The sequence below is a fragment of the Neopsephotus bourkii genome, unplaced genomic scaffold (assembly GCF_033783945.1).
Source record: "Neopsephotus bourkii isolate Nb327-2 ecotype Australia unplaced genomic scaffold, CSIRO-AGI_Nbou_v1 NB_690, whole genome shotgun sequence".
Lineage (NCBI taxonomy): Eukaryota > Metazoa > Chordata > Aves > Psittaciformes > Psittacidae > Neopsephotus > Neopsephotus bourkii.
In genome coordinates this window covers 1,272,183-1,294,012 of record NW_026901189.1, presented here as the reverse complement: position 1 = coordinate 1,294,012, position 21,830 = coordinate 1,272,183, and the positions used below count along the sequence as shown (strand labels likewise).

The 21,830-nt window shown below is 38.8% G+C and overlaps 1 protein-coding gene across 3 annotated transcripts in view; it reads right to left on the bottom strand.

Moving 5' to 3' along the window:
* ST8SIA1 (ST8 alpha-N-acetyl-neuraminide alpha-2,8-sialyltransferase 1) overlaps window positions 1–21,830 on the bottom strand; it is a 126,438-nt gene that overhangs the window by 59,582 nt on the left and 45,026 nt on the right. The gene's annotated exons all lie outside the window — the stretch shown is intronic.

The following is a 21,830-nucleotide window of genomic DNA, read 5'->3' as shown; positions in this document are numbered from 1 at the left end:
TGTAGTTGTCTTCATTCCAGAGGATCCCAAAATTACAGGTGGGACATGTTCCTGTTAGCCCCAAGTCATTCACTTTTAGTGATATCAGGACAGTCATTTAAACAGCACATAATGCAGCCCAACATCTAAAAAACAAAAAGATGGTGAAAATACACATGAATTTAAAGCAGTGCAATTTAGCTACAGAATGGATTTTTTTTACAATATAAGAGTTAATATTCTCTTAATGTAAAAAATTGTATAGGATTTTTTTATGTATCAACCCTGTCAAAACCTGACTTTGCAGTAGAGACAGAATTTACTACACAGGTCTCCAAGAATGCAGATGCCACAGCAACAGGATGCACCACCACAAAAGAATTATCCTCTCCAGGAGGAGAAGGTAGAATGATGGCATCACTTGTCCTCACTTGCATGTACAGAACAATGTCTGACATTGCATCATGTATGCATCAAGCACTGTAATAGTGTACATGGTCCAGAAACAGATCCCGCATTATAGCATAAATTGTATTTGTTAGGAATTATCTCTACTGTCTTACTTCTTTAGATTTATTTATCTTCTTTTCTCAGCAAACTAAGTTCCATTCAGCCAGTATAAAGCCACAACCTCCTTTCTAATGAAAAATATTAAAGCATTTTTCTAACTCTGGATTAAGATATGCAGAAAAACAAATTTTAGTTTCCTGAAGCCCAGCCACCGTTAGGAGCCCAGTAAGTGACAACATGGCAGTGCAATACTAAGTATGCAGCTGCACTCTTGTTCTGCATCTGCCTTCTCAAGAACAGTTTTTAATTTACACAGTTATTGAACTAGGAGCATATCTTGAGGTTTAAAGGACATCTCATCTCTGGGGTGACCCTGACCAAATGAGAGCTCAGATACTCAGTAAAGGATGGGGAAGGGAGGGATGGGAATCAGAGGAAGTGTAGAAGAGATACATCTTATAAATAACAGTACCTTTCTTATTCAAGTTATATCAAAGCTCCATCTAAGGGAGCTAGTTATATAAAGGCAAGACTGTGACAAATCACAGACAAAGGCAGCAGTTATTAAGCCTCACTTTTAAGAGTTGTGGACACTGTCCCATAAAGTCTGTAGCTTTAGTACATCTTGAGTGGCTTTAGATGTCCCCAAATAAACATTTAGGAGCTACTAAATGCTTCAAAATTCTCTGACTTGCAAGCAGCCTTTGAGATTGTTTGACATGACCTGCTGTCCTTCAACGGAGGCTTATATCCTGTTATGTTCAAAGATAATATTATTAGTTGTCATTTGCGTACATACTTTTGTTTCTGTCGTGGTGTGATGTGAAGCTTTGAAACTCCTCCAGAGAGTCCAAGAAACAAAAGAACAAGATCAGGGCTGCCAGGGTGATTTGGGGGAGCCAAAGGGAAGTAAAAGAGGCAGATAAAATCAACACAGTAGTGCCCCTCTGTCTAACCTGCAAAGAAATCCACTCACTCTGTGGACATAGGAGGAAAATGAGGCTGAAAGCAGTTTTCTGTAAAAAGCCAGCATATCCACAAGAGGCCACAGACACTTACGCCTCACTCAGAAAAGCCCTGTAAAGTTCACAACATGGTACAGACATCAGACAGAATCTACACGCCACCATTTACCTTTAAATGTTCAATGGATACATTTTCCAGAAGACCATACTTACAGACTTTCTACAGACATTTTTAGGCAAATGACCTGGTCCCAGCACCATAATGAGGCCGGGGGGGTAGGGGGGGTGAGGGGGTGGAGGGGGGTGTCATAGAGGCCTAAGGATTAAGTGCTGCTGCTGCTTGGTGGGATTTCAGCTCCTTTGAGCTTAATGGAGAGCAATTGCTTAGGATGACCTGGGAGAAACCTGCATTTGTTATCTTGCACATGATTTTTCTTCAAACATTTAAATCACAGATCTATATTATTGCTGGGACTGCAGGGGTATTTAATGAACTCTGCCCTGAGTCTCTTCATCCAAAAAAACTGCCTGGTCATACACAAATCACACAAGTGAAACTCAACTGCTGTCCACAAGCAACTACAAAACGTATTGCTCCTTTTTCTCCCTACGAAAGTCATTTATCTTTTCCCTCTTTGGTGCAGGATGTTCCTGCGATGGCACACTTCCCTCCTCTCCCCCATCCAAAGGATGCTAATGGGACAGACAGCACAGATAAAGGCACTTAGAGGCTCTTCAAAGCTAAAATGCTGCTGGCTTCATTCTGTGACTTCCTCCCATAGGCATTCAGCTCATTCCTTTCTTTGGGCTGCCAGAATTGGAGGTGCAAAAAAAACAAAATCGCAACACAGTTTACCTAAAGGTAGCTCCAGTCCTAAAATGCAGCAGAATTACTCAGCTTCTTACTGGTTTTTCACATCACTCCTGGGCCTTTAAGGTGTTTCCCTGCATCCTCTAGCTGTTCCCACAGCTGGCTTGTCATCATATGCACTGTGGATTTAAGGTTGAATTTAATATTTAACTTATTATCAAAACCTAGAGTTATTTTACCCTTGTAAGGGTAAAAAAGCATCAAAGATGGGCTCCAATAATGATTTGTTTCCTCATACCAAGTGATCTTATGCTATCTTCATAGTGTGGGTGATCTGCCTTCAGATTTTTTGAATGTTATGTTGGGGTTGAAGGATTAGAAGAATGTTACAACTTCCTCCAGAACTAAACTGGTTGCACTTATTTGTAAAACAGACTTGGGCATTCCTTGTAATTTCAGTAAGGCAATTTTCAATTGAAAGTGCTAGACTTCTAAGATGATGATGCTATTTAGAGATAATACTATATAGTAAACCCAAGTTTGCTTCTAGGTTTCTATTACCAGCAAAATATGTTTCACAGGACTTACAAAAACCTCATGCTTTCCTTTTTTACCTCCCACAGTGTAACTCTTTGCTAGGCAAACTGTCAGTTCATAGCTAACCGCATATAAGTTCTCACATTGTGGGGACCCAGCTGTCATCTATGCTAAATGCTCACAAAAAAGCTCAGTTGTTTTTCTCCTTAGAATTATAAGGTGGGCTAACAAATGCTGCCTTTGGGCTATGAAGTTGTAGCAAACACATTTCCATTAATATTAGCTTCCTGAAACTCTTATTTTCGTCAACACATTTGTTCTTTTCTTCATTCATAAAATTTTAACAAGCAGCTGGAGTCTTGTGGGTGGCCTAGAAAAAAAAAAAAAAAGCAGGCCAGCAGTTTACCTAGTGGAACAGAGAAAAAGTAAAAATAAAGACCAACTCATCCCCGTTTTTTTAAGCAATCATTACCCCAGAATACACAAGTACTATTAACTAAAACCACCTTGCACACTGGGAATAAGCAGGGTAAATTCCCGTAAAAAGTAATTATCAAATAATTTCAAAAACGATTTAATAAGGGGGTTTTTAAAAGGCATCTCCAAACAAAAACAAAGATGGAAAGGCCCCATTGTTTCATTTTCCCTGGTTTAAAACAATGAAAATCTACTGATAATCAATGAAGATGTTCCAGTTCATATTCATGTAAAGAAAGGAACCTTCACACACCCCTGCAAATTTAATGACAAGTAAGCACACAAAGCAATTAAGACTCTCAGTTGAATATGGGACTAATTTAACAAAGCATCTATCCAGCAATTCACTGATTAATTTCATCATTCATCTCAGCAGAAATAAATCATTGTCATCAGTTAAAAGAACATTACATAGTACTAACAAAATACAATTTATTTTAGATAATGCTACTCTAATTTGCTTTGATTTTATTGTTACATTGCTAATGCATTAATTTTTGCCCACTCTCTGCCAAAGACATTAATCAGCAGCCAAGTTCTTACTGGGAAAAATTACAATATTCTGCCTGATTTAATGCTGAAGATGTCAAAAACATTGAAAACACTGAGAACATAAATTAGAATAGATTTATTTTTTTTTAATAACCATCCTGAATTTGCAAGAAATGCTGTGGTTTTACTGTCCCTTTTGAGAAGGCAGAATCCTGATGAGAAGGGCGTTGTTCAACTGATTTTCTTAAGGAGCCAGCAAAACCCTGAGAGTTAATGAGAAGCCAGATTCTGGTCTTAACAAAATATTTTCTTGCACCTTTAGGATGCAGCTGATACGTTAAAGGTTAGCTCTCTATGTGTAGGATGCAGCTGATAGGTTAAAGGTTAGCTCTCTATGTGTCAACCATAGGCAACTGGCCTCAGCTTTTTACGCTGTCAGACATGGCAGGGTAGAGAACACTCCTTCTTCATTGTTTACAAACCATCACCGGTCTGATGGGCCTTTTGTTCCTCCTACAGAGCTGTCAAGACATGACAGCTTGACAGCAACTGGCTCCAAAAAACATCACTGTCGGGGACAGGGTATTCTCTATAGGGGAATGTGGAGGGTGGCTGTGAGTCCTTGTACGGGAGCCAGAGCAAGAATTAACTTGACAGCAGCGAACATCAGAGAGGACGGGAGGAGCTGCTCCTACTGAAAGAGAGGGCTTTTCAGCCCGTCTCCTACACTACACCACCACAGGGAGACAAATGACAATCTTAATTCTATCCTTTAGAAGTAATTGTTATTTTATCAGAAGAATACCTGCTTTCACTTAAAAAGAAAAAAATGCTTAGGTTTAGCGTTTTTCTTCTGTAAAAACTTTTTTAATAAAAGATGGACTTTTTCAGGAGCATTTCCTTTAAAATTGGGTGCACTGTTATCTAATAGGTCTCACATGTGCGAACTTTTCATACATTTTATATATAAACCTATTTATTTTCAACCTGGCCTTTCTGTTCGTAGCTACCAATTAAAATAACTGTACAGAGTTTGAAATGCATCTAAAATATTAACAATAATTTAGAATTTACTTTTGTATACAGAAACAGAAGAAACGTGGATGAGAATGAAAGTGTCTTGAGGGCTGGAAAGGGAGAAAATCTTTTCTGTATCATAAATCTTGAGCAAATGTTGTGGGCTGGAACATACATGAATTTGAGCATACCAAGAAACCATATTGATACTTTACTGGCAGATTTACCAAATTCCATGTAATTCCTAAATTGTTTAGTGTCCTTACAAACCTGCATTACAAAAGCACATTAGTGAAGCTGTGGAAAGTTATAGGTTCAATGTGCAAAATCTCTCAGAACCAGAATGTATGTTCCACTGAGAGTTGCTAAATGTGTGTGCTAGCTATAACTTGTATATAATTCTCTATAGTTTACTAATATATGAAATAATGTGTGATATTTTAAGCAAGAAGCAAGCCAAAAACCTTGCCTGTATGGTAATGCTTTCACAAAACAGAGGGATAGATATAAGCATACTTACAGTCCTTTTGTGGAACAGTTCAGAATTAAGCCCTTTCCAGGCTGATCCCAGGCATGTAGCACCCTGGCACATGCTGCAGCATGTGTACAATAATTATGATCATGTGTATGATAATTATGAATATTAATAAATAAGCCAGGTATGATTTTTCACATTCTCATACTACCAAACCTCAATATTTGATTACAAAGCAATTGCCACAAGAATAAACTCTGATGGTTACTATGAAATCCCTCTAGGAGACAAGAAAGAGATCCTACCATGGACCTCCAGCTACCTTATTTTCTGTATTTATTATTTTTACTAGTTTCTTTGCTGCCCAGATGCACTGCCAACTAAGAAATACTGAAATCTGAAGCTCATTTCTTATACAAAAGTGGTCCAAGTGGGGCAAGCTTCTCTGTAAGACCATACAAGGATGTCTCAGTCACGACAGCTGTGTCTTTATCAAGGATTGAAGTGGAATTAAACATACAAGCTCATGTAAACTTTGTGCTCCTCACAAATATGTATTTCAGGCAGTATTACTTTTTCTTGAGATTAATATCTCATGAAATATTTCTATGCGGACACAGGAATGTAGAAGAACACTTAGGAGAGTGAGCACGTTCCTCTGCTGCTGCAGGAAAAAATCTTGTACCCAAAAGAATACATGGGTTATTAACTTCAGAGCGACCACACACCGAAGAGGGAACACTTTGCAACATACCTGCATATTCACAAAAGACACAGAGTACCACTAACTAGCTGGCAGTCACTTTTAGCTCAGGCTGTACTTTTAAGTAGGAACTTCAAAACGGTGTGATCTCTAATAGCTTTCCACCCAGCATGAAGTCACTGTAAGTATTTGCCATGAATTAAAAGAACATTTCAAATCGCTATTATGGCATTTAATTCAGTGGAATCAGCCAGCTCAGTGTGGGGATTATAAGGAAAATTTTAAAAAAGTAAAAAAAAAAAACAAACAAACCAACAAACAAACCACCAAAAAAGAAAAAAAACGACACACCAAAACCCAAACATCCAAACCCCCCTCAAAGCTAAACCATGCATATTTGAAGATTGTAATGGTTTATTTTAAAAAACAGACTATTGATGGTGTATCATAAACAACATTTTAAGCAATGAATGCTCCAGGAATGTGAAAAGAATTCTCCCTTATGAGACAAAAGAGACATTAATGGGTGGGAAAATGCAAAGTTTTGGGAAATTTCTGGATCCAAAGTTTATGACTTACAATGCACTGGGACCCCAAACGTCGGAGTAAAAATGATAAAAAAAGAAATATTGCTTCATGATTAACTAAAAAAAGGAACTCAGCCTATTGGGTGCGGAGAGGGTGTCTCTTATTCTGAAAGACATTATAGCTTTCAACCTTTACATGGCTTCAGCTGCATTTAGTTGTTCCATGAAGAAACCCAGTTCCCTGTAAGCTCTACAAAATGAAAAGAAATAATTGTACTAATTCCTCAAGAAACAGCTTGACCAGAATTTTTAAATAGCTGCCTCCGCTGGCTTCCCTAACTGCGTGCTCATACACTTAACAACACACTTGATTTTTTTCTTTTTCAGTTCTGTGTGGTAAGACGGATAAACTTTGATTCATAGGTCAAACCAAACTCTGCCAACAGCCATTCGCTGAAAAATGCTCAGCAAAACCTTCTTGTCACCTGACCTCCTGGCACCACCAGATGCCACGATGAGCTTGGAGGGAAACACCATTCATTGTGTGGGGTTCTCAGCCTTGCCAGCACCCTCGAAGGTAGGTACACAATACCCTCCTGCTTAGACTGCAGTTGACTTGGGTTCAAATACTCACATTGTGAAGCACTTATACACTAGGCAGCAATTCACCCCCCCCACACCCCCCCCAATTCTCTTGCACTCAATGGTAGAAAAACATGTGGACATACCAGGTATTCCAGTGGTTTTTTGATACTGCATTCTGCTGAATGCTTAGCAGCAACCCCTAAACAATCTTTGGGGCTTAGACAGCAAACTTTCAGATGCTGGTTTTAAATAGTTTGTCCATCCTCCACTCTTTCCTTGTTCCTTTCTTAATCTGCTCCAAGTCTGAGCAGAAAAAGCTATGCCCATCTAAATGTATACACCAGGGTTGCACTGACACAATGCTCTCAGCTTAAGTCAAAAAAAAGTGCATCAAAGCATTTTTGAGTTTTGACCAGGCATTTCACGGAAAGAAGGGTAAGCACAAATCATCACTTCACGGGAATGGTGTGGTTTAAGCCCAGCCAGCAACCCAGAACCATGCAGCCACTCGCTCACTCCACCCCCTTCCTCCCCCAGCTCCCAGAGGGATGGGGAGGAGAATCGAAGAATGCAACTCCCACAGGTTGAGATAAGAACAGTCCAGTAGCAAAGGTATAATACAAACCGATGCTGCTGCCACCAATAATAATGGTAAGGGAAATAACAAGGGAAGAGAATACAACCCACTGACAGATACCCAGCCCAACCTGAGCAGTGATCTAGCCCTCCCAGGTGACTGCCCCCAGTTTATATACTGGGTATGACATGCTGTGGTATGGAATACCTCTTTGGTTAGTTTGGGTCAGGTGTCCTATCTCTGGTTTCTCCCAGCTTCCCCTCCTCCCTGGCAGAGCATGAGACTCAGAAAGTCCTTGGTCAGAGAAAACATTACCGAGCAGCAACTAAAACCATTGGTGTTATCAGCGCTGTTCCATTCTGAAAGTCAAAACCACAGCACTGCACCAGCTACTAAGAAGGAGAAAAATAACTGGTACTGCTGAACCCAGGACAGGGGAAAAATACTTTTTTAATGTCCTGCATGTCTATTAAACAACAAGAGTAGTTACTATTTTACAAGAATTTAATGAGTTATTCTGCATGCCTGCAAAAATGTAGGATATACTTTAAACTAATATCCTCCATTGCAGCATACGATGTCCTAGCTGTGGAAGTTACTGTGTGCAGGGGCACATTTTTACTTTTATACACAGAAGATTTTGTTACAGTAACTACCTATTATATTTCAGTTAGAGAAATGTAGATAGAAAACAAATAATATGACTGCTCAGTGACAAAGTCCTCCAAACCTGATGTATTTTCTCCCTCAGCAATTTCAGGATGGAAGAAAAGGAACAAACCAAAACAGATTAGGGAAAATTGCAGGGTACCTACTTATTTATACCTGGTGTAGTAAAAAGTAGACAATGTACTCTCATGATGAATTATTCTCTAGTAAGAGTGTGGGACAACACACAGCCAGCAAAGATAAGAAAATGTTTGGAAATTTTGCAAGACCAGTTATTGTGCAGTAAGTGGTACTACTCACTTATTTACCAGGATTTACAAAGGATTTCTCATGGCAGTTTCATATACATACAAGGGTATTGCTAGAATCAATCCACAATGAAACGCACAGCTACTAAACATTTCAAGAGCAACCCTAACCCTGTAGAACCGATGTAAGATGAATGTTTCTACAATCTCATGAGCAGAATATAAATGCTTGTGAAACGCAACAACAGCCTGCATTGAACGTGGGTGGGGGTAGGAAAGACAGCATGCAGGAGGACTCGGAAGAAGGTGTCAGGAGACTCATCTGCATATATGTGGTTGATTTATTAAAAAGCTCATCCATCTATAGAAACAAAGTTCTCTAAAATGTTATTAGTAGCACACAGTATATGCAATAAATAAGGTTAGTTTCAGCTCATAAAAAATATACAGGGCTTCCAATTCTACTTCTGTAAAAGACTGTAACACTCAAACAATGGAATGGCTCTCTGAATTTCTGAAGGCCCTCTGATTCCACTGATATGAATAAGGAGCTGCAGCAAAGGAAATCAATCAGCTTATACAGGCACCAAAATAGGGATTTAGCTATCATGTGACAGACACCTAAATTTAAAGCTCTGGCTTTTACTTTTCAGACTATCTTAAAAGCACTTCCATTTAGCTGGTATATTAAACAATGAGCTTCTACAAGGAAAAGCTCCACTAATCAAAAAACATTCTTGCCTTTGCTTTACCTTTAAATAGTTCAAATGAATCAAAGACATCTATTGAGTTTCACTAGTTAAAAAGACATCAAAGACAACTAGCAAGGACTGATCTTTCTGGGAAAATTGCAATTAGAGTTTGAGCAGAGTTTAAACACTGAGATTGGTTTCTGGCAGCATGGAAGAACTGCTGACTTTCTTTAATGCTTGCAGACACTTTTTTTGTTTTCTTCTCTATTAATGAGAAAAATTGAGCCTCTTAAGAAAGCTTTATCTACAGATATGGAGGAAATTCCTAACTACTTTAAGACAAATTTCACAATACAGATGAAAGTATAGCTAGGATATATTTTAGGGGTTCTGGTATCTCAAGCTGTTTGGAATAGTTTATGGGTAGTGATTCGATAAAAAAGCCTTATGATATTGGGTTGCCCAGAAACATTTGAAAAAATCCAACATGCAGTATCATCTTACAGAGTGAGTGTGTTCATTTAAATGCAGTACTGAATTGATTGAAACAATAGCATGAATTCAAAGAAGTGAGCTATGACATTTTTTTTTCTCCCCATAGCACACAGTCAAACCAAATATATAAAATGCACTAAGAATTAAAAATCTGCTTGAGGAATCAGTAAATGTACCCAGCTCCAAAGAGCCATTATATTTGTGTCAGGTCAGAAGGCTGCATTAGTCTTTATCTTACATCTTTAGCTTGTCTTTTATCCACAACACTAGATGGCATGTGAGCTGGCTCATGTGACAAACAACAAAAAAAGAAGTTGACCTATAAGAGCTGAAAAACAAATAAACATAGGCAAGGAAAACAACAGAAAGAATTTTAAGGACTGCACATGAAACAAGGGCATAGGTCTTCATTTAGAGCAGTATCTCTGTTTAGAGAAGTCTTTCTGAAGAAATGTAGAGCCAAGGTTAAAAGACCTTGCTAAAAAGTAAAGAAAGTGGTTAGTAGCATAACTGGATTACAGTGACTACCAAACTGTTTAACAAGGAATGTTTATCAAACAAGGAAGCAATTAGCCAAAAGTGCAATGACATGCAATGTCATGTCTAAAGGTTATGAAAACAGAAGCTTAGAAGTCCAGGGAGGCAGAGAGAAAAAGCTGCTACAATTACAGAATCAGTGAAATTTCCATAAACTATTTTTTCCAGTAATGAAAACAAAACTCTTCAATTTTTTTTTCACCTAGAGGCATGAAAGTAATTCATGACCTTGTCTGAATAACTTATCATAATCTGATTTGAATAAACAACATTTCTGTATCAATAATAAACCACTTAGTAATATAAAATTAAAATGGGGAAAAGTGTCATCTCATTATATAAGGGTGTAGGTTTCCAAAAATGCAAATAGAAGGTGTCATTTGTTGCAAACCTACACAAAACTCCATTTGGGGCCAGCTCCCCTGATGGGAGCACAGCAAAACAGAGGGACTAGCCTTCAGGGACCAAACCCAACCTAAGATTGAGGTCTCTGTGGTGTAGTTCTTACACCAGACTCTGACAATTAGAAGTCAAGTTAAACTGAGCACACTGAGGCAACTGCAAACTTACTGAAAGGCAATACAGAACAAAATTATTTCACACAAAGACATGCCTTTTTCCACTGACCTGGTGCTTCCCTCAATTTTAGTATCATATAATTCAGGTAATCTAGTCCAACCTCCTTCTCCAGTTTGAAAACTGGTCAATTTATTGTGCTTCTTACGTGCTTCAGTGTCTCTGCATCAGTCAGGTAAGTCTTTAACTGTCATCTGCTGTGTTGTTTCGCTGACCACACCCTGCAGCGAAACATCCCGGGTCAGCACCCTGGCCAGCTCAGAGCTGCAGCCGCTGTTCCCCCGGTTGATTTCTCCGTTCCATCGCCTGTCCAGTCCGGTCCCATCCCCGACCCCACCGCTGGCGGCTGACAATCTGCAAGGATGGTCCAAGTACTCGCCAAGATTATTCCAGTTTACATAATGGGAAGCGCGTTAGCTTTTCAAGCTAACAAACTTTTCAAGTAGTAACAAACTGCATAGCTCTCTGAGGCAGCTACTAATACTTTTTTTGCATCTTGATTATCCTGAGCAAATACAACCCCTGTATTCTTGATAGCACATTTTTGGCACATCCTGCTCATGTCATTCATGTTCTACTTTCCATTCCATTTGTCAGTGAAAAAAAAAAAAAAACCAAACAAAAAACAAACACAAACAAACAAACACAAAACCCCACAAAACCCAGACTCTTAAGGGCATAATTACATTCACTGAGAGAAGAGCTTTTAAAAAAATGATGTGTTATCCTCTGTTCGAGGTTGCAATTTGGAGACAACAGTGTCAAAAGTTTTAATGAACTGCAACTTTCTTCTGCCAGTTGAACAAAACACTGGAAATCAGAGTAGCCACAAAAAGAACATATTGTTCTTTGGTGTGTTTTTTGTTTTTTTTTTTTTTAAGTTATTGTTAGACTCAGCAAATAGTTTTTCATCTTTCTATTAAACTAAAACTAACTTTATTTTTCATTAAAAGGTATTCCCACAGCACAAGCAAATCTAGGGCAATCTATTGAATGTCAAGATGACTCACTCTGCAGGAAGCTATTAGCATAATAAGAATGTGCTGGATTGATTACTGCTGAGCACAACAGACCAGGAAGATACTTGAGGTCTCTAGAGGGTTTTCTCTCCTCTTAGTTTTGGGGCCTGCTTCAGCCATTTTCAAACACTAGGCTGGGGAGAGAAGTTTCCTAACAGTAAACATCTGGGTCTTGTAACTTGGAAGAGGAGAGTGGTGAAAGAGCAAAGGACTTGGAGCTTATCAGTGGAGAAGGTCTCCAACTGGGATGACAGGTCATTAATTAGTCTCATGCTGACCCCAGTCTCAGTACTTGCTAGCACATAACACTAACATTCAAACATGACAGACATAAACATCTTCTCAGACTTCTTTCCTTGGCTAAGAAGACCACCCCACTCTGCCTGTTACACTCATTGTACTGCTTTAGTTTTCATCCTTTTACAGAGAAGTCATAGAATACATGTCATGATCTTCCACCCTTTGAAAACTGACTTGACTAATTTTGATACTCCCCAACTTAATCTTCTAACTTTTCCTTTAGCTTCATTTACTCACATGAGGAATCTCATGGGAAAAGACAGCACAGGCTTGTGGTTGGCTTTTGATCAGACATGTAACTGTGTCCTCTAGTTTAATCTTCTCACAGTATCTCTATTTTTAGAGCTCTCTCAGTCAATTAAAGAGACATTCAAGTCATGTTGCTCTCCACTCATGTCTGAATAGTCTTTAAAGGGCAGAGTTACAATGACATTGTGAATGTTTACATTATATTTCTTCTCAATTGTATCCAGCTGAAAATTGTCCCACAAAAAAAAGAAGAGATGCTTTTTCCCCTAGGGACATAATCTCTCATTATCTCTCAAAATATGACCTGAGATTAGAAAATCAGATTAAGTTTTTTTCTCTTTTTGTATTTTTACCATCACTAGTAAAGATTCTGCAAAAGTGGACCTCTTAAATCTTCCATTTTTGTGCTGGTCTCCTGACAATGCCATTCATGATACCCAGAAACAAGATTATTAGACCATTCTTAGTGCAACAACCAAGTTAACAACAATACTGTGCTTTCTTTTCCAGTAAATAAGAGTGTAATGACTTCAGAATATGCAGAAGACGTGTAGATTAAATAGATTCTTTTTTTCCCCTCTTCTAATCACATTTTCATGCCATTCAACATACTCTTTTCACCAGGAACAAATGTTACTCTGTCTTGGATTGCTATATCCTATATTTTCTCATCTCTTTGACTCAGCTCCTCCATTGCTTTAGCAAGACATGGCATGTTTGGGTATTCAACTTCATTATTTCTACCACCAACACAGATAAGTTATATAAAACACCCATAATAAAACTTTTCTGTCTGGTGCATCTCCAAGATACATAGTCAAAAGCTATGGCTGGTTTAACTGCACTGGGAGTCCTTGGGAGTCCTTTGCATGCTCACCTGAAAAAGGAAGCTATTTGCCAAAACAAAAGCCAAGGCAGAAGAGTACCTGGGCACAGCAGCATACTGCATACGGGGTGGCACTAGCATCCTGCAACCACATATGGGATAGTGTCATGGTCATAATCCAGTCCACAAACCAAAACTGGAAGCCATATTTCTGACCTGTTCTGTGCTGTCACACTGAGAAGAGTGCTTTCTGAGAAGCAGCTTTACCAAAGACAAACTGCACTTGTTTTGAAGGCAGGAGGCTAAAAGCAAGCAAAAGAGGAGGCAAAGAGCAGGTGTCTGCTCTATGTCCTGGAAAAAACATTGCTGATGTCACAAAACTTCACCTCTGTTACAAACTGTGCTAGTCCCCTGGATTTACACCACATGTTTGGTGTCAAATAAGATCAGTTGGGCCATCCGCTTTGTTCAAGGCTTAGGGTAGAGATAGCATGGATGCCCATAATACGTTCACCAAATCCAAGGCCTCTGGAGGGGAGGATAGTAAAAATCTAGGAAAGGTGATCCTTCTTGAGCTGAAGTGGAAGACCTGTGGATTTTGATGACTGAAAAGTCAACCTGGAAATAAAGATAAGGTCCAGCACAAGGTTGGTACTCCCTCAGCCCCTTGGATGTCTAGCAGAATAACAGTACTACATAAAACTGCCTGAAGAGTCTGATAATAGGGATCAGTCTTACTGTACAGAAGTTCACACGTTAATATCTTCCTTTCTTTCCCTTCAAAATCACAATTTTTCATTTCAGAGTTAAATTCCAAAACAAAACAATACCAAACCTACTGAGTTTCATTGAGTTTTTGTGTTCAAATCTTGGAAGCCTGTGAAATTTGCAATTTCCCTTTTATAAATTAAATCAAGATTCAGCTGAAAAGTTCATGGATATTAATGAATTAGTGGCCTGCATTTTTTGTTCACAATGAAGTCTAGCTGCAAAGCTTCCATTTAAGCAGTTAAAAATTTTACCAAGGTTTAAGCCAGAAGAGGATACTTGTAGAAAGAACTGACTGGCAGATACTGCACTCCAAATACTGCAGTGAAGTGAGGAGGAAGTTGTTTTAAAACACCATGCTAAAGATAAATTAGCAATTCTACATCAGAATTAAAAACGGGCAAGCCTTTCACATTGAGTTTGACAAAGCAGTGGGTCACAGGCTACAGTATTTTGTTTTAATCACTTCTCCCACTCCTTAAAATTCAGACATCCAAATTCACATCAAAGGAATGCTACAACTCCTTTGAACTTGAAGTAAGTCATACATAGAGGCACTCAACACAGAGCTACAAGCTTGCTGCATTACCAGAGATCTTACAGAACAAAACCCATGTGCCTCAGGATAGGAGCCATACTCTGTCAAGTCATCCAGGGGTTGAGATTAAACTTCCTTGGACCTCTCAGGCTTCAGATGTTATGAATGAGACACCCCCTGTATCATATTCCCCCACTACAGTGCCATTACTATACAAGTTGGTCACTCTCTCCTGCTTTAGGACTCTTTATCCCAAGTACACTGCCTGACAAGCACTCAAGTTGTTAAAAAGAGAGAGAAGCTGAAGTGTGACTCTTGCCACATTCTTGTGCCCAGAAAAACCCCATGAAATGACATTTCACCTGGGGCTGAAGCCTTGCCTCCCAGAAATATCTCACAAATGTCACAAGCAGTCGCCCCCACTATCTCGCAGCACGGTTAACTTCTGCACAAACACCTCTCTGACTCTTTTCACTGTGAGGCCTAGGGAATAGCTTCATGGAGTTTCCATATTCAGTGTACAAAAGCTGAGAAGATACTCTTTCCAAGAGCATCACAAGATGCAAGAGTTCAGGCAGCATCTCTCCCTTTGCTGTCATGGACAAGAAAGCATTCCAAAATGAAGACACACAGGCAGGCAGACAGACAGAAAGGTTTTAGCTGAGACCTGTAGATCTGTCTGGTATGAAGGACAGACCTCTGATGCAAAAGCTCACAACTCAGTCAGATAAAATAATCCTGTAATTCTAACCAGAAGCACAACTATATGTGAAAAAATATTAACCTGTAACACACCAAGTTTTCAACAGAGATTTCATTACTGGCAGTAACCTCCAAAGTGCTGAATGATGTAATTTTATATTCATATATATCACATCCATATACCTAGCATAATGACAAAAATGCAATTGCAGGCTGTAATGGCTTGGAATAAGCATTAAATAGGGAAAATTATAATGAATCAATTTAAAAAAAAAAAAAAGCTCCATAAATGAATGAAAAGAATATTGCAATGATTTTGCAATAAACATAACAGAAGTGCAAATTCTCATTGTTGACCCAGCAGATGAGGTAATATCCTACACAGCTGATTGGACACACAAGAGATCCTGACTTTCATTGTCTCTAAACACTGATGTAATTTATATCTGCTTGCACACCCAGAGCAGTGCCTTAAAGAACCTAAAAAAATAAAATAAACCTCAATTATTCAATTAACAGCCCAATCAGCCATGAGGATAGAAATTAATTTTTTTTTCCATTAAAAATCTGTATTTTCTAGAGTGAATTTTAAATTTAGTATAATGGTTAGTATTCGTCAGTATTCTGACTGCAATCAGGATGTGTGTTGCATTTAATTTCTGTTTTGATTGTTCAGACATTCCAATGATTTGGTAGGGTAATATATGTCATTTGTCTGCATTGTAGACCTAGGTAGAAAGTGTTCTGAAAATCAGTATCTTAAGCTATAGTGATGTATTTAGGTATTGCAGTTTGACAGGCAAAGTTGGCAGTTCTATTCCCACATTTATACTTCTGGAGATGGTGGAAATAAGATATATTTTGGATGCAACACTGAGTTACTGGAACTCATTAGTGGAGTATGATATATGCTCCAGCATAAGGAGTCCTTTGTATCCAGAAGCAGTAACTGTGCTGTAGCAGGGTAACTTCAGCCTTGTAACACTAACATGCTGTAGTTGAAGCACCATGACTGTGAAATCACCAGATGCAACCATACAGCTTGAGGTTGGGTCCAGTCATAAGGGTTCCCACTACCTTTAAGCCTCCTGCACTGGAGATAATGACACAGAGCACTTTTCATCTGCAGGTGTCAAAATATCTGAGGAAAGATGTTAAGTAAGTGTATCAGATAGAATAATAATCATCATCATACATATGCTTGGGATCTGATCTGCAAGCAGCCTTTCCATGGCACTCCAAGCACAGGCAATGGGGATTCCAAACTCCAGAGAGCCTATAGGCTGCAATAAAGCCTCCATTGTAACTGATTTATTTTCCTTCCCTCAAAATTCCTTATCCCCATTCAAATGAAACTGTCACAAATGATTCCTGACAAGTCCCAAAGGAGTGGGAAGAATATCAATGCACAGTGTAAATTGATCTTAACATGCCACCAAAGTAAATAAATCTTTTTTCCTGAGCTCATCATTTTTGCAGAGACAGCTTTTTTCTCTCTTGACTAAGTAGCTAGACATCTGTTGAAAGCAAAACATGAAGATATGGCAATCAAAATACAATTTTTAAAGTACTAAACCATGGGGTTTAAATTTACTCCTTGTGACACAAATTTGGAGTGCACTGCCAGTAAATGGTATTTAGGTGTATGTTAATGAAATGAAAAAGACCCTGAAAGCATAATTTCAGAGAAAATGCTTTTTGAAAGAAAAAAGTCCATGAATTTTGGCAGAAAGGCTACTCATCAAAGCCACACACATACCCGTCATGTTTTTGCAAGTCGTAATGTATTTAGCTTCCCTGAAAGTACAACAGTAAATGGAATGTTGCCCTATTTGCCGGAAGATGGGAGAAACTTCTTCAATTTACAGCTAGGTAAAAGGGCTGTTAAGTGACTGATTTGGATTGCTGTCAAATTAGGAATGCGGCACATCTTTGATTTCCAGTATGTATTCAAGTTTTAAGATTAAAAAGTTTAAAAGTTTAAAAAATAAGCCATAACTGGCCTGGCAACATGATACTTAACAAAATAGTTTGATATGGTTTCAAAAAAATCTGTAGCACATTAAAATAATAATTCACTTTAAAATGCCACAAATGTCATCACAACATGTTAATTGAGAATGGAATCAGGGTCTTTTTGTGATCTAAAATGATTTTTTTTTTTAATCACATAGAAACAGAGAGAATAAAGAAAGGAATTAATAAGGTGCCTATACTCTTAAATAATGGGTTGGAGAGACAGCTAACAAGAGGGGATACTGCTCGTTCATAGAATAGAATAGAATAGAATAGAATAGAATAGAATAGAATAGAATGGAGTAGTTAGGGTTGCGAAGGACCTTCAGATCATCAAGTTCCAACCCCCCTGTCATGGGCAGGGACACCTCGCTCTAAACCATATCACCCAAGGCCTCGTCCAACCTGGCCTTGAACACTGCCAGGGATGGAGCATTCACAACCTCCTTGGGCAACCTATTCCAGTGCCTCACCACCCTAACAGGAAAGAATTTCTTTCTTATATCCAATCTAAACTTCCCCTGTTTAAGTTTTAACCCGTTACCCCTTGTCCTATCACTACAGTTCCTAATGAAGAGCCCCTCCCCAGCATCCCTATAGGCTCCCTTCATATACTGGAAGGCTGCTACGAGGTCTCCATGCAGCCTTCTCTTCTCCAGGCTGAACAGCCCCAACTTTCTCAGCCTATTCAGACGTTCAGACATGCAAGACATTCAGACGTTCAGCCTATTCAGCATGTTCAGACGTGCAAGAAAAACACCATTAGAAAAACAGTGCAATGCCATAAAGAAGAATTTCCCACTGCAGGAAAATTCAGAAAGTAAGTATGAGCAACAAGATTCTAATTGTGGAGGATTAAAGAAAAGCAAGACGCAGCTGAAGTTAGATAAACCCCAACTAATCAAAACTCCTGACTGCATGTGTAGTCCTGCAGAATCATCATTTCAGCTTATATTTTCTGTGATTAATAAGTGCCCTGTCTGTTTTGACTTTACATTGCCGGATGAAATTTAGCAACTAGCCAGTTACATTTCAGAAGTTAGTGCATCAAGCACTGGATATGAGCTTAAAATCCACCAATCTGAAAGAAAAAAAAAAAAAGAAAAACCAGACCTTTTCAGGCCAATGAACCTTCTCTAATCCTCTTTCACCACTGAGTTTTACTGAACAAGACTGGAAGCTCAGTGGCTTAGATCAGGCAAATACAGAATGTACCAAAACCTCATACAAACATTCAAAACCTTTAAGAATTGTGCACTCTTTCCTCTGGACATAGCAAACCAATCATATAGCATACATTATATATTCATATATGTTCATCAGACTGAGTTCTGCTCTAGGTTCTGCTAATAACCTCATCACTTTAGGTAACTGCTTGTTTCCTCATTCATAAAACAGAGAGCAGTAAAACCTGTATTGTGGAATTTGCAGTGAAAAAGTGCCTTAACAAGATCTAAGCTTAAGTTGTTTTAGATAAAAAATATTACCTCTCCTCACAAAGTTTGCTTTATCTGTGTTCTTATACCTTCAAAGCCACAGCAAAGCTATCAGAATAATAGGAGAACATTATTACACAGTATTACTATGGGAGAAACGGAGACATCTAGACAACAAAGAAACAGGCAACAGAAAAGCAACTGCAACTCCTACCTGAGACAACTCATCAACAAATCATTTTACAGTTGAAAAATTGTGATGAAAACCTGTAATTCATTTCTGGAACACTTTGAATTTCACTCCAGGTGTGCCAACTACCTCAGTATCAGACTAATGGAGTAGCACTTACGTGGAAGGGGGTTGTCTCATCTTTATGCAGGATTCAAATCCCCACAGCAGGATAAAGCAGAGAGGCCATAGGAGTTACACTGCTGTGAAACAGATGCAAAATGAGATTCATGCTCCTCATCTTTATCGCTGCAACAACTCTCTGTCTCTAGAGTCTCTTATTAAGACCCATGAACTCCACTCAGCATGACAGCAGCCCAGAAAGTGTTAACTGGAGAGTCAATTGACCCCCTAACTATTATTAAAAGACCAACTAGAAAGAGACACCAGGAAAGACTGAATAATAACAGCAGCAGGTGAGGAGGGCTGGAGACTACCTAGGGGAAATCTAAGAGTCACAAAAACATGGTGAGGAAAGCATGATAAAGAATTTAAATGGCAGACTGGGGAGCTGTCAGGAATAGCTCAGTACAGGGTGAATGGGCTAGAACCCAGGAGAAAAACAGGCTGAGTCACTCAGATGTTAAGAAATAATGAACTGGGCTCCCTCTGAACACTCAAACCTAAGGCTCAGCTTCTTGTGCCTGGGTTAACTTTCCTTGTGCCATGGAGCAGGAAAGACAATAAAGGTCATCTCCATCATAGAGAAGGACATTGGGACGCTGTACACAGTGGATGCCTTAGACAAAAAGCAACACAAAAAGTACACTGGAATGAGCGAGTTTTGAAAAGTATTTATTCTCACCCTCTTACCTGTAATAGGATTATCCACAAATGCATCTATAGTATAGTGCACGTACTAGTTCACCTCACTTTTGTATTATCAAAATCAGAGATCTCTGATTTTGATAATACAGAAGGTAAATATATCTATCAGACAAAAGGTATATTTACTCTGTTTTTACTTTTTTTCTCCCCTCTCGGTCAGACACCAGCTCAAATTTCAGCTTTGACATGGAAAGATCCTGTGTCAAAAGACAAGCTAGAGTTTTGCTCTTACAGACGTAAAGAGCAAGTGCCTATTATGAAAATATGTAATTTCTGAAATCAAGAGCCTGTTAGGTCTCTTACATCAGGTTTGACTCTGATCTGACTTGTACACTGTCAGCTCCATGGAGGAACAAGGGTAACAGAGCCATGTAAAACTTTAGCACTAGACAAATGTATGCTAAAACCCCTATTAAGCTGGCAAGGCCAGTTAGGAGCAAGGCAACAACCTATAATCTCATATGCTTTTCTGTAGTTGAATGCACTCTGAAGGAATGACAGGAATAAAAACTTGCTTTTGTCAGTGAGAAGATAAACCTTGGAGATATGAAAGAAAGGGACAGCTTTGTTGAATAAAAAGGTGCCACTTTTACAAGCTCACATTTCTGTAAGTATGTGTGAGTTAAATGACTTGACAGAGCTACACTCATGGACAGCCTATTACACTAAATCCCCTTCACTCCAGCTCCCTTCAGCACTTCAGTGGAACCATCAAACCTGAGTCAGTAACACCCATGATTCAGGACCCCTTCCAGGTCAAGCTGGGCTCGCAGGTTACCTTACCGTATACAGATATTACCCTCAACTAAAGGTGGCAAAGAGAACAAAGTGCAAAGTTCTATAAAGTACATACTCAGCAGTACTCACAAGTAGGCAACTGAAAAGAGGAAGGACAATAGGGATGTCTTTATTAACATGCATTTTACAAAGTAAATCAGTGTGAAAGTTAAGTTTACATGGTCAACAAGAGTAATACTGAATGAAGGCAACCGGCGTATCAGACTTCAGAGTACTTGGAAAAATTAAAAGAAGGGGCAAAGGCTTATATATATAAAAAAATAAAATCAGATATTATCTCTTGCATACCTAATTACTGGGGGTGAGGACTTCTACAGCTATCTTCTTTGCAGAATAAAAATGCTAGCAATGAAGCTAACAGGAAGAATATAATTTACATGGGAGTAGAACCACACCAAACACTTTCTAACTTGGCCACTACATTTTTCATCTCCAATAAAAGAAGACCCTTTAAAAACACAAAAAAGCAAGTTTCTAAACTTGACTGGAAAAGTTATTTGTTTTGTAGGCTTCACACAACAGCAGGTTTCAGAAAAGTATTCAGCCTTACAAGAGCCTAATGGGACTAGGTAAAAAGAAACCACCATTGCTAATTATCACTACACAGGTTTTCTCTACAACTTCCTCATCTCTCAAACAGTCTATTCTCAAATATGTATCTCAAGTAACCAGATACTCAATTTGAAAGTCACAAAACACAGGGGCTATCTAGGCATCCTGATGCCAATTTGTGGTAAATTTGTACCTGAGGAGAACAGCACCTGATCCTCTCCCAAGAAAAGCTGCAGAAATTAAGATTCCCACTACTGCACCAGGAAATGAAGACACCAGTGATCTAGTTTCTTTCACTGGGTCTCATGCCAAGGAACTCTGTACCACTCAAAAACTAAATGAAAAATAAAGCCAACAAAATTATGGATGACTCCACTTATTATGATGATGAGCTGAAATGAGCTAGTCCTGCTTTTCAAAGGCCTTGTTTGATACCTTAGGCTAAAGAAGAGCTCCTGGCTTTTCATATATTGCCCAGGATATTACAAGGGTTCCCTAGATTTCTTCCAACTTTTTGTCTCTGAAGCAAAAGGAATAGTAGATTCAGTATCTCTATCTGGTTTTGCAGTATTTCTTCCCTACACACTCCCCATACAGAAAACCTCATTTTAATTGTCTCCAGAGATTTATATGCATAGATTTAGCTGTGCAGTAACACAGTAACACTGAATTTGATTGACTGTAAAGTGCTTGACGG